At 42.6% G+C, this 11,336-nt stretch overlaps 1 long non-coding RNA gene across 3 annotated transcripts; it reads right to left on the bottom strand.

Moving 5' to 3' along the window:
* Positions 1–6,434: 6,434 nt before the first annotated feature.
* On the bottom strand, positions 6,435–8,660 carry LOC135368130 (uncharacterized). Of its 3 annotated transcripts, XR_010414686.1 has the most exons (6): positions 8,446–8,660; positions 8,301–8,383; positions 7,899–8,018; positions 7,430–7,802; positions 6,653–6,775; positions 6,435–6,536 (listed from the first exon to the last, which is right to left on the bottom strand). It is a non-coding gene; the product is annotated as an uncharacterized LOC135368130 (long non-coding RNA). The 3 variants fall into 3 exon arrangements; XR_010414687.1 differs by having other exon boundaries at positions 7,400–7,802; positions 7,899–8,383; XR_010414685.1 differs by having other exon boundaries at positions 7,899–8,383.
* Between the last annotated feature and the right edge of the window lie 2,676 nt (positions 8,661–11,336).

Below are 11,336 nucleotides of genomic sequence, written 5' to 3'. Positions count from 1 at the left end.
ACTTGTCGGTTACAGCTTTGGTGTAAGCATTTGATTAGACGTCATTTCCCTTGTATTCCAAAAAGCTTACCAACTTACCATGTCCCGTTCCTGTGTTCTCGTGTCGATAAAAACTCTGCACCTTTGCACCTTCCCGTGGCCCTTCAAGTGTGCATAAATGGAACAAAAGTCTTAAAGCATGGAATAAGCCGTTTTATCACATTATGGCCATCCCGGGTGTGATTCATTGTGATGAATTATGTTAAAAATAATGCGGTCCGCAGTAAAGGAAACCCTCTACAAAAAAATTGACTTGAGCGACAAAAGTAACACGTTTTATGCGCTCCGACTTGCACTACGCATAGGTTCAGTCAGTCAGCTTTTGCTCTGGAGTTACGAAAACAAAAGATTTAGGTGAAACCACAGAAGCAGTATACAGGGTGTATGCTCTAACGTGTCCAGAAATCATATTTAAAGCGAGCGATAAAAGAAAAGCAAGTGGTACTTTTCTGCTACTTGTGTAAGAAACAGGTACTGCTTCACTATAGTAGCACCTGTTTCTCAAGTAGCTCAAAAATAGAGCTCGTTTCTCTTTTATCGGTCGCTTTAAATAAAATTTCTGGACACGTTAGAACAAGCACCCTGTATAATTGTCAATCACGTAATTTATTATTTGAAATTATTTTACTATTTTAAGTTACCGCAATAATTTTATGGCTAGCGAGTCTAACAGCTTTTGGAGGCGCACCACGGTAATTCTGTCGTTGTTTAGGCCTTGAAAATACGCGGCCATCACCGAGGAAAAAGTATGTAGAAATACAAGGGGAATGACATCGAATCAAATGCTTCCACCAAAGATGTAACATATGGAATTCAAATTTCATAGTATCCGTACCTTGGGGATACCCTTTTCGAGATAATGCATACTACCAAATGACAAAGCAATTCTTCATCTACTCTTGAAAAAAGAAATAAAAATTAATATCTGTACAGCACCGACCAGAACGTGGGGCGCAAAATATTGAGAAAGAAAATTCCCCAAATGTTTAAAAGCCACCAGAGACCACAAACACATGCAGATCAGGTCTTAAATTTGCAATAATACACAAAAAACACGTAAAGCACGTTCTTCTCTATGTAAACCAAAGCCCTTGGCAACACTACTTTTGATGCCAAGCCGCCCTCTTCCGTTTATTTCATTACGATATGTCGACATTGTGACAGCCATTCCCGAGACCGTTTTTCCGGGACACGTCAGCAACGTTATGCACCGAAATGTCCGTGCACCTGAATGCCCGTGCACCGAAATGTCCGCACCGAAATAACCTGCACAGAAATGTCCGTATCCCATTAATGTTGTTGTTGTTGTTGTTGCTGCAGCAGAGCAGCGGCGGCGGCGGCAGCGGCCGCAGCAGCGGTGGATACGATAAAACCAGAGACACGCGTGTCTCAGAGACGTTCGTGTCTCTGGTTTTATCGTCGTTTTTAGAGCTGGAAGCATAAGGTGAACTCCATCCTAAGAAGCTGCCTAAAGAGTCTTGCGCTACGGCCGTGAAACGTTATCTGATTCAGAGCGATTCAGCTGCTTTCGCCTTCCTCGCTTCCAGAATTTGTTTGATTACACGGTGATATCAAGGCACTTTTGGAGTGACGCTCACAGAACGCGGTTCGCAGCAAGGCGCGGTCTGAGGCACTGTCGTGGCAGTGTTCCCTTTCCGTTCACTCGTTATGGCTCCTTTTGTAGAAATTATTATATTCCTGTGATCTTTAACAATATTCCCCCTGATATTTTTGACATTAAGACTAAAACTGAGTTGAAGAGATACCTCCGGAAGATGTACTATAGGTGAGCAATACTTTATTTTCCATGTGTGAATAGTGCTTTCGCTGCTGACGACAGGCCCCGCGACACAAGCCCTCGGGACCTCATGGCTTCGTTCTATGTGTGTGTTTTGAATAAATTATTATTATTATTATTATTATTATTATTATTACTATTATTATTATTATTGATATGTTGTGTGATATGTCGTTCATTAATGAGAATCTTACAAGCACAAGCAGAGATATGTTCTGGAAATCTAGGCAAAGGGCAAAGGAACATGCTTACAAGTTTGTTTGGATCAAAAATGGTAAGATCTTTGTTAAGAAAGATGAGAATGGTTCACCTCTTCGTATCGAATGTCAGAATGATCTTTGTAAAATTGTGTGATCGATATGGATACCTTTGGTGTTTTTCCTAATTTTACTGTACTCAAGGAACAAGTAGACTTTTTTACTTCAGCTGATAAGTCTATCGGTGTTCTGCATGTCAATACCAGAAGTATCCGTAAACATTGGGATCTATTACAACTTACGCTTAGTAGCGTCCAAGAATGGGCGGACATTTTTGTTCTTACTGAAATCAATATTTCTAGTCTAGAGGTTAACCTTTATGAAATTCCTGGTTATTTAAGCTTCTTTTCTACACGTGAATCTTGTCGCGGGGGTGGTATAGCTGTCTACGTTAAACAGAATGTTTTACATGTTAATAGAATCACGATATCGTTTACAGAAATGGAATGTGTTGCTTTAAATCTATTAAATGACACTGTGTCCTTTGCTCTGCTGTGCATTTATCGACCACCCAAGAGTAATTTGAACGGATTTTGGGGGGAATTATTACAACTTTTTTCTGTTGTATCTACCACAGATATCTGCATGACTGGTGACCTTAACATTGACACCCTAAAAACAGCAAACCCAACTGTGTGCGATTATTTGAATATTCTTGCAGATCATGGCATATCGGCATTAATTCAGGCACCGACACGTGTAGAATTGTTTGGCGATCATATTGTATCTTCATGTTTGGACCATGTGAATATGAGATGTCGAGACAGGTCAATGTGGGGAGGTGTCGTTGAAGAAAAACCTTCGGATCACTATTTTACTGTAGCACTCATGTACCGTCCAAACCTATTATCCTGTCCTCATACTTCTGTTATCCAGATTATTGACAATGATTTGTTTGATAACATATTGAGTTCACAGGATTGGATAAATGATTTCACTAACTGTACACATTTAGAAATGTACGACACTTTGGTACATAAGTTTGCAGAATGTTACAACGCAGCAAAAAAAAATGTTAGGCTTCGGAGGCGGAAAACTGAAAACGTCTCGATTAACAACTGGATTTTATCGCTTATTAAACAAAAAGAAATCCTGTGGCATCGGTGCCGAAGGCGTCCAGGTGACGACGAGATAAAAAAGAAATTTAGGGAGTTGCGGAACAGGGTAACAGCTGCCATACGTTGAGCAAAAAACATGTACTATCATCATAAATTTAATGTCCTGAAAAATAACCCTAGCGATACATGGCGCATAGTCAATCAGTTGCGAGGGTCGCAGACGCAATATAACCTTGACGAATCGCTATTGAACAGTTTCGGAAAAAATAGAGGGAACCTGGCGAATAAGTTCAGTCAGTACTTCAGTAATATTCAAGGACAACCTAACGCTTTTGGAAGAGGTCTTCCTGGTTTTTCAAATAGTGACAAGTGTGGATTTCCCGATATGGAGGAGACGGATTTGCGACGCCTTGTTTCAAACCTTTCTAATACCAGGGCCCCTGGTTGGGACGGTATTCGTTGAATTGATATGAAACGTAATATTCATACTATTAAATATGCCTGGCAAATTAAAAAGAGCCGTTATTAGACCTATATTTAAAAGAGGGAAACGGGACGACGTGAAGAACTATCGGCCTATATCCATCCTACCGGTCCTATCGGTGATAATGGAAAAATACGTTTTTTCAGTGATGAACGAATTTGCTATGGCCTACAACCTGTTTTCTGACAATCAGTTTGGATTTATTGAAGGACATGGCACACTGGCATTATTGGAGGACTTTACTGATGCAATTTACGATGCTTTAGATAGGCGGCAGGTTGCTCTAGCCCTATCTGTACATCTTTCCCGAGCATTCGACTCTATAATTCATGTTGGAAGGGAGTTGCCTCAGGACAGAAGCCGCCGATATTTCGAACAGAGACTGTTCTTCTTCTGGGCACCATCCTCATCATTGGCATGGTATTTAAAGGGTTAGGTGTGACGTGTTTAAAGGTTCATGCGAATTGTGGGTCAACAGCCCGGAGGGAAGAAAGGTTCCGTACGGGCTTCTACGGCCGGAGTGAATGGCTGCTTTGTTAGAGTGTGGAGGGGATTATGTGAACGTAGTGATCTAGGCTACAGACCGGTTACAGAAAAATGGAAGGTTCACAAACACGTGGACGAAACGGGACAACAGGCAAGAATTGGCAAGCATAGCGGAAGAGAAGGAGGTTAGTGGTTAGGACGGCGCCCAGAAGAAGAACAGTCTCTGTTCGAAATATCGGCGGCTTCTGTCCTGAGGCAACTCCCTTCGTACATTCTACCGGTTCGCTGGATTTCTACCCATCTATAATTCATCTTATTCTTTTAAATAGGTTGTATGCATACGGATACAGAGGACGTTTGTTTTTCTGGTTAAAGAACTTCTTAAGCAATCGCACACAAGTGGTTTTTGTCTGTGGCGTGTATAGTGATGTTACCCCAGTAAATGTGGGGGTTCCACAAGGGTCTGTACATTGCACCATTGCTATTTAATTTTTATGTTAATAATCTGTCGGACGTTGTACACAACTGTAAAATATTCCAGTATGCAGATGACCACCCTTTTGTTGTCAATTCATAGATCTCAATGCGAAGCTGTTAGTATATTAAAACATGATGCACACAATGTATGTAATTGGTTTTCCGATAGTGGTATAGAACTTAACTCTGATAAAACGCAGTTTATATGCTTCCACTGTCCTTCGAAGCAAATTGGCGATGAATGTTCATTTACGTTGTATGGATCGGAGCCGTTGAAGTATGTCAATACTTTGAAATACGTATGGCTATATTTCGACGCAGACATGACGTGGAACTCGCATTTGTCTTTTGCATATAAACGCCTAAGACAGACCTCCTGTGTTCCCTTCTCACTACGATGTTTAACTCCACCACAAGTTCGTAGGTCTGTCTTGGACGCTCTGGGGTATAGCGTTCTACGGTATGGGATAACTCTGTTTGGCCATTGTAGTGAATCGTGGAGAACCAAAATTAATTCTATCTTGCGTAGCTGTCTGAAAAGTGTAGCTACAAAAACTGTCTTGCAGGTCATTCGGGTGATCTGTTTCCTGATCTTCAGTTCCCTTCTTTTGCTAACCTTTTTAAATATTGCACTGTCCTTAAGCACTTTTGGCTGTCACGTTTAAAATTCTCAGCGGAGGTTACCCGCCCTACACGAAATCAACCTTTTAAATTTACTGTACCTTTTTCCTTTACGAAATACGGATTTTGCCGAAGAATGTGTTATGTTCGACGTCTGTTTAACCAACTCACTCCAGTATTTTTGCTAATCGATTCAAGGTTCAGGCTGAAAAAACAATTACGTAAGCTGTATTATTGACAGTAGTGTATGAAGAGAATTGCTTTCTTTACTGCCTGTGTGACTGCCCATGAATCATTCTGTGAACGTCGCTAGACTGCCTCAGGCCCAGTGTCACAAGCCTTTCGGCTTAGACGGGCCTGCAGTAGTTTGCAATTGTATATAGAGTGGGAAAAATAAAATTATTATTATTATTATCATGATGATGATGATGATGATGATGCCTCCGTGCCGTGGAACCGCGCCGCGCCAACAAGGCACTATTCGTCACCAAGCTCCTTCCTGCGACAACTGTAGACGACATCACTGCATCCGTCGCAAAGAAAACTGACTCCTTGTCTATCAAGTGCACGAAGTTAAAATCACGTTTCAAAACTGGACCGAATGCTGCTATCCGTTGATGCCAGCCAAGTCCTCGTAGTCTTCCGTTACGGCTCTGATGGTAGACGGTGAATGTACAGGAATGCACCCGTAACTGAGAAAAACGGTGTTGAGTCTGTTGTGACTGAGGGTCCGAAGTTAGGGAAGTCGGTACATGACAAGTTCACACCGCCGCAGCCAGAAACACAGACAAAAGGCACACACAAAACAGGACGAACTGCAACTCACGACTACTTTACTGTTGAACACACATCTGACTGTTGTTGTCTGGAGTCTGTTGTGAACTGCCAACGGCTACAACTCAGTAAATAGTACATCATCACGGCTGAAGTGCCGTTTGGGCAAGGTACTGCTATATATCAGCAAGTATAGGAAACTGTACTCGTGATGTGCCTCTTCATTACGGCAGCAATTCACTAATTATAATGCCGGGACCCTGTGCAGTAATGAAACGATGATTCCGCTTTAAAACAGGGATAAATGCTGTCGACCATGATGCTAGCTGGTTTCCTGTTGTTTTCCTTTACAGTACTTATGATCAATGCGAGATGTCCAGAGATTTTGTTTCATTGTTAATTGTTCAATTTTCATGTTTTGTGTGTCCAGAGAGGATAGCTTTTCAATAATAACCCTTTATTTTGGAAATTACTGAAAAGACTACAAATAACTTGTACATGACTTTGGTGGTGGAACATTTGACCGCCATGTATCACATGAGCTGAAAACAAAAGAAAGTATTACTGAGCCTCCTTAGTTACAATACTTCCACAACAACTTAAATTATTTGATGAATAAAGAAATGTAATATGCTCGTAGGAAGCATTTACAACTTACATGTTCCCACTTCTTGCTATATTCATCTGCGACCTTCATTGCCTCACGCATTTATGCATGTAGTCCTCTTGATTTTTTAATGCCTGCTGGCTCCCTTCGTTCTCAATGATACCAACCAGGTGCCTAAATTACCAATTACCAAAGTACCAACCAATTAAAAAAAATTCCTTATGAGTATTCAAAATAATTGCATGAGATATTCTTAGTTTCACATGGTGTAATGATCAGGACAATCACTTCATTCCTCTACCAACGATTCCAAATAAGTTTATAAAGAACACTACATGTCCACCACTGCAAGTGGCACAACAAATTTCTGAGCACATAGATAGGATTCTTTTTTTCATCCGTGAAACATGCTTATGAGCATAGTTCAGCATGGCAGAGACACCACCATATGTGAAGCATATGAATGTCTCTGAAAGGTTAGCAGTTGATATGGCCTCTGCTATACGTATCTGTTACATCGCCTGCTGTATTTACTGCAGTATGTATCGTACCAGCCGAGAAATATGTAGTATAATATAAGGAGGGTTCTTGCAAGACAGGCCCGCAGATAATCTAAGCTAGAGCACCATCTAAACTTCAAACCAGTTTTTTGTTACTCTACTACATCACGTGAGTTTCAAAATGCTATATTTTACCAGTACGTGATATGCTCTCCTACAACATTTCAATGCATGTCACAACATTTTTTTTATATCTGCTGTCCTCTATCCAGGTAAGCCATGCAAACAGCAAATATACATGTGAATAAATATCAGGAGTGCCTCCCACCTTCAATGGATATGCAGGGACATGACGCTGCCATGTGTGCCACTTCCTGTCGTTGAGAGGGAAGCAGGACATTGTCTGCTTCCAATGCATCAAGTACTGTCTTGCTGAGGCTCCCCCAAGGGTAATAAATTCGTGAGAGCAGAGGCATTTGTGGGATTGGTGAAGGTGCACTCACACATGTTGACTGATCTAAACAGGAAAGCAAAACAAAAACTGGCACTTAAAGCCCCAAGCAAGAGGGCAAAATGGCATCTGGAGATGTATGCACTATAACTTGTTTCCATAGTCCATTTCTAACAATGAAAATGTCATCGAGGCATTTCTCAGCACCAGCAACCATAGAGCGAAGTGATAACTCATCCATTAAATACACCTAGAAAGAAATAACTGGTGTGACAAAGATTTTTAGAACAACAATGCTATTGAAGCTCATACGAGCGTTATAAACCTTATAACAAAAGTGGCCTACCTGTATGTTGCCCTCCTGACAAATTCCATGACCCACAGCAACTCTGATTAGCTCCTCAAGACATGTTACTGACACAAAGCTTTTTGTTTTCTGATCTCTACTCCTGATCTTCAGAAACGTCTAGTAAACAAGAAAGAAAGAGAAAAAGAAGCAGCATTGAGCAAGCTGTGAAAACCACACACATATAGCAACAACTGTAGCATGCACAGGCATGCGATATTCTGAGGGAGACAACAACAGAGTTTATTACTTCATAAGCTCAATATGGATGACTGTCCATTAACTTTGAGGGTCGCACACAACAATATACACTTGTCTCTGAGATTCAAGATGGTATAGCCTGAGGTCTGGTAGGAAGCTCGATGGTGTTACGCGAAAAATAAAAAGAAAAATTGACATCACCTCAGGGCCAGTTTCCACAAAGATGTGTACCGGTTTCCCATAGCGCAGGTTGTACTCGTCTCTGGAGACCACAAGATAGTGTCCTGTATGTTGAGTCCCAAGAATAGTGATTGTCGAAGCACACAAGAAGGGACTGTCAACTCACAGTGCACGATGCATCTGTGATGAGGTGATGTTTTCAGCGTGCACTGCATCTGCTTCTTCACTGTCCACACGGCTGGCAGCAAGAAGCCACAGAACAAAACTTTGAAGACAATACTTTTTGTGTTGAATGTGTTGGCGTTTCGTCAGGATGACTCATGGAGGAATTTGTTCTAGAGTTCTTGGAAGCAGCATTACGTCCCTCTATGGTACAAGGAACACCACTTGCAAAATCTTCATGTGATAGCAGATGGTCAAAAAGAGCTCGACGAGAATAAAATTTCTGCAGCAACAAAGTGTACCCGTATATCACCTACCAAGAGAGTGCAAAAAAGGGATCCATTTATAAACAGCCTTCAGCTGTGCGAGCATGAAACCGTTACTGGTGAAAATTTTGACGCCGCTAAGACTAGTGAAAGGTACATTTGTTTGGAAGTGACCTCTTTGATGAATTGCAAACTGTAGAGGATCGGAATTTTGCAAACAGGAGGCCTTCCTATATCGCAAATGCAACAGATTTCAATGGAAAGTATAACAGGCCATATCGGAATGATATCCACTTTGGAGATTGGGACACTTTCAGGTGAACATTCCAGAACAGAGGAATTCCGTTTACTCCAGCTCCAAGGGGGGGAAATAGAGTCACACATTTATCAATTTTTTGTGCGAGATCACAGCAAAACACAAATTATTTCAGTAGCCTCCCCCTGCACGACTGAACGTTAGGCAACTCTTTACGTTTCTACTCATGATCTACACAAAGTGACACACACAAACACTGCTTTCCTGCTGTTGCACACCGTTGCTGAGAGCGTATGCAACGAAACTATTTTTGCAACCATGCTTACAAGTGGTGCTCGTATTTGACTTGGTATAGTGGTGGAACAACGAAACAGGTTTTGAACTCACCTTTGCTTTGGGGGGTACAGTCAGCGAAAGACCAAACACTAGATGCACTTCCAAACACCTAAAACTTCACGGAGCGTCTCATGCGTCTACGAGGAAAGGATTTCGCGGGCTTCCAGCTAGCGGCTCAGGTGACAATGCTGTATTGCTCCGCGCTGCGCACTACTGACGGCGAGACGCCGGCGTCCTTGAGTCTGCCACATTCATCCGAGCAAAAAGTTAGGCCCGAATATTGCGATATCCATGGAGGAAGGAAACACAGGAGCGGCCGTTTCGAGCAGATTTCCGTGGGACCCCTCTGGCGGTCGCTCCTGTCAAAACCGCCATTACTTCCTGTCCACCACGTGATCCTCTCTAAAGTTTCGGTTTGGCAACGCTTTGTTGCTCGCGCTGCTTTTCGTGCTTTTATGCTTTTCCAAAGTCACTTACTCTTCAAATGTGAGCACCACTGCGGAAACAACGTTTTGTTAACGTGTTCTTACCGCGGTTGCGGCTGTCGTTCAACAGAAAGCAGCTCTGTCACGGTAATAACGTTTCCTTCGTAAGCACGTACTTGACCGGTTGTTTCGTACCCCTGTCTGCGAGAGAGTCATCTTGAATCGTTCCTTTGCAAGCTGGCGCTGTGCTACAGCTGCAGATTCAATTGATTTCCTCCATCGTTGTACAAATTTGGTTGCTGGCATGCTTTACCACTTCAGCAACAAACACACAAAACGCGGCCACGTCGTCACACAGACATCGCTACCGCGAATGATGTTTCTAGTCCTGCGTGGTTGTCCTGCAGACCCTGACCGGTCTTGTAGTGGAAGGGTAAACCAAGAGTTAACCTCCGAACACACACAAAGAAAGCTGGACGCGCGGCGGTCGTCACAATGCAGATATCTGAACCGCAAGACAATCACAGCTCCCGTCGTCTGCTTTGGGAGCTGGCCTGCGCATGCTCTTCGGGTCACGTGAGCGGTCACATGGTAGACAGGAGCATCCCAGAATGCAGTGCGAAGCTGGCACGCCCGTCCCAATGGCAAAACGTTGGAAGGGCCGCTCCTGTGTTTCCTTCCTCCATGGCGATATCACTGTTGGATCGTTTAAAAACGGTAAATATGTGCTTCGCTGAAGACATGTATCGCCTTCCATATTTCTGGTAGTATAATCGTGACGTGGTCTGAACAAAATATTTCATTTTGAGCAATATTGCTCTACTCATTCCTGGAAAAGACGACGGGATAGCAACGGTTCATGTGTCGCTACGGAATTGGAGCAGCAATGAAAAAGAGAAGCTCTGGTTCCGTGGGCGGCGTTCCGTAAATTTACGGTCTTTTTTAACAGTGTGTGTGAGTGCGAATACGACATCATTTGTCTTTCTGAAACCTGGTTAAATGACTCTATCCCGAACAGCGCCTATTTTCCCGATTGCTATAGTGTGTACCGTTCAGATCGTGTTGTTCCTGGGAAAGCTACTGCACGTGGCGGTGGGTGCCTAATTGCAGTGTCAAATGCCTTCAAAGTTATTCGTCGCCGCGACTTGGAGCAATACCCTGAGTCCGTATGGATAGAAATTCATCGCCTCAATGACCCCAACTTAATTGTGGGTGGTGTTCACTACTTCCCACCATTGTTTATTTCGACATTTCAAAGGCATTTGGCATGATGGACCATACTATTTTACTTCACAAACTTCATATGACTGGTCTCGGAAACGCCCTCATTGCTTTCTTCCTTTCGTTTCTGAGTAACAGATGCTCTGTCGTAAAGGTGCACGGTGCCTTTTCTTCTCCTTACTTTCCCCCTTCAGGTGTTCCTCAAGGCTCAATTCTGGGGCCGATCCCTTTTCAATGTATTTATTAGTGACTTAGCTGGGCATATTCGTCATTCTCACGTTCTTCAGTACGCCGATGACGTGAAGATATTTAAAGTTATCCACGACCCAAATGACGTTCATAAGCTACAAACTGACGTTTCTTCTGTAATTGAATGGTGCTCTAAAAATGG

Source organism: Ornithodoros turicata, chromosome 1, assembly GCF_037126465.1.
Source record: "Ornithodoros turicata isolate Travis chromosome 1, ASM3712646v1, whole genome shotgun sequence".
NCBI lineage: Eukaryota > Metazoa > Arthropoda > Arachnida > Ixodida > Argasidae > Ornithodoros > Ornithodoros turicata.
The sequence above is the reverse complement of the archived record's forward strand: the minus strand, read 5'-3'. Positions and strand labels throughout refer to the sequence as shown.